Consider the following 2,562-nt stretch of genomic DNA (forward strand, 5'->3'; position numbering starts at 1 on the left):
GGATAGAAGGAAGTAGAGAGAGAGGAAGGGGGGAGGGAGGAAGGGTGAAGAATGAGGAGGGGAGAAAGGAGGAGGAGGAGCAAGGGAATAAAAAAGGTGGAAGGAGAGAGGGGAAGAAGGAATGAAGGATAGAGGGGAGGAGGAGCAAGAGAGGGAAAGAGGGGGAGTGAGGGAGGAAGAAAAAGAGGCAGAGGGAAGAATAGGAGGGAGGAGGATGGTGGTGGCAGTGGTGGTGATGGGGGATGTTTGTAGAAGAAGAGAAAGGAAACACTGAGGATGTTTGTTGAAAGGTATTGGTTTCTCAACTGAAGTACCAAGACCCAGTGGCATAGCTTGGGTGTGAGCTACCCCAGGTATGTGTGGGTGTGTCCCCCACCACTGCTTGACAAGTGGTGTTGGTGTGTTTATGTCTCTGTTACTTAGCAGTTCAGCAAAAGGGTCCAATAGAATAAGTACCAGGTTTTTAAAAAATAAATACTGGTGGTGGGGGGGTCGATTCATTCAACTAAAATTCTGTAAGGCTGTGTGCCCCAGCATGGCCACAGTCTAATGACTGAAACAAGTAAAGGATATTCTTCACATCTTTTTGCAAGCTCTTCCATTTAAAATTCTAACTTTTAATCCCACCAAAATTTATCTAGGAAGGATTATCTCTCCTTTATGAAAACTGGTCACCAGGGTGCACCATGTGTTTTCCTAAAAATAGATAATTATTCAACAGAAATTCATTGTTTTAATTTTTTAAATTCTTTTTTACTTGTTTCAGGCATTTGATTGCGACCATGCTGGAGCACCACCTTAAAGGGTTTTAGTCGTACAAATTGACCCCAGGACTTGTTCTTTGTAAGCCTTATTCTAGTAGTGTATTTTGCGGAACTGTTAGGTTACGAGGATGTAAACACTCCGACATTGGTTGTCAAGCAGTGATGGGGTACAAAGACAGATGCAAAGACACACACACACACACAGACAAACACATTCATATATATATATATATATATATATATATATATAGCAATAATAAATCTCTGAGCGAGATGTTAACAGTAGCAGCATGACATCGTGAAGTATATTTGCCACCTAAATGTGGCTGACTCAAATGGGATGATGCTACTATAGTTTATAGCCCCAGGAAGATATGTATATGTGTGTGTGTGTGTGTGTGTGTCTGTCTGTTTTTGTCCTCTCCACCATCGCTTAACAACTGATGTTGGTGTGTTTACATCCCTGTAACTTAGCGGTTTGGCAAAAAGAGACCGATAGAATAAGTACTAGGTTTACAAATAATAAGTCCTGGGGTCGATTTGCTTGACTAAAGGTTGTGCTCCAGCATGGCTGCAGTCAAGTGACTGAAACAAATACAAGAAGAATAAAACTCACACACACACACACACACATACACACACGCATAGGTGCATGAGTGGTTGTGTGGTAAGAAGCTTGCATCCCAACTTCACTCTCCTGTGTTCTGTCCCACTGCGTGGCACCTTGGGCAAGTGTCTTCTACTATAGCCTCAGGCTGACCAAAGCCTTGCGAGTGAATTTGGTAGATGGAAACTGAAAGAAGCCTGTCATATATGTATATGTATACATTTATGTGAATGTGTCTTTGTGTCTTTGTTTGCCCCGCCACCGTCGCTTGACAACCGGTGTTGGTGTGATTACATCCCCATAACTTTGCAGCTCAGCAAAAAGAGACCGATAGAATAAGTACTAGGCTTACAAAGAATAAGTCATGGGGTCAATTTCTTTAAACTAAAACCCTTTCAGGCAGTGCTCCAGCATGGCCGCAGCCATATATACATGTATATTTCTGTGTGCGTAAGACAACTCCATCCCATATTTTTATGGGTATCTAAAGGTAATGTGTTCTTCCCTTTTCTTAACAGACTAGGGTGGATTTGAGGAAATTTTGGCTGCTATTTTTATTAAATAGAACAATTACATCAAGACTCCTTATTTGGCTCGTAAAGTGGTTGTGACTGTCATTGTTGTTACTGCTGCTGCTGCCACTGGTGTCATTTGTTGCTGTTGATGTTGTTGTTGTGATGCTGCAACTGCTGTTGTGGCTGCTGCTGCTGCTGCTGTTGTTGTCATTACAGAAGTAAAACGTTAACCAAACCAAATTGCGATGATTTTCTGATTACAAAAAGACTTGGATTTATTTTCCTTCAGGCATTCTTTTACTTTCACTTTTAGCTTGCATAATCACATGTTCACACCTCTCTCTCTCCCTCCCTCTCTCTATTTCTCCCTCCCTCTCTCTATCTCTCCCCTCCTTTCTCTCTCTCTCTCTCTCTCTCTCTCTCTCTCTCTTCCACTCGCTTTCTTCCTGTCTCACTTCCCTTGTATACGTCTGATTATGTATGTATGTATGTATATATATGTACGTGTATATGTATGTATAAACTTATGTAGTTGACATACAAACATGGTAAATTCATGAAAGTATATTCCTTCATGTATATACATATGCATGTATGTATATGCATGTGTGTATATGTATGTGTTTATGTATATGTGCATGTATGCATATGTCTTTGTATGTATGCATGTCTGTAT

At 41.0% G+C, this 2,562-nt stretch overlaps 1 protein-coding gene across 4 annotated transcripts in view; it reads left to right on the forward strand.

The window, feature by feature from the left end:
• Positions 1-2,562, forward strand: part of LOC106871347 (uncharacterized) — a 103,516-nt gene that overhangs the window by 48,397 nt on the left and 52,557 nt on the right. The window lies entirely within an intron of this gene.

The sequence above is a fragment of the Octopus bimaculoides genome, chromosome 23 (genome assembly GCF_001194135.2).
Source record: "Octopus bimaculoides isolate UCB-OBI-ISO-001 chromosome 23, ASM119413v2, whole genome shotgun sequence".
NCBI classification, from domain to species: Eukaryota; Metazoa; Mollusca; class Cephalopoda; order Octopoda; family Octopodidae; genus Octopus; species Octopus bimaculoides.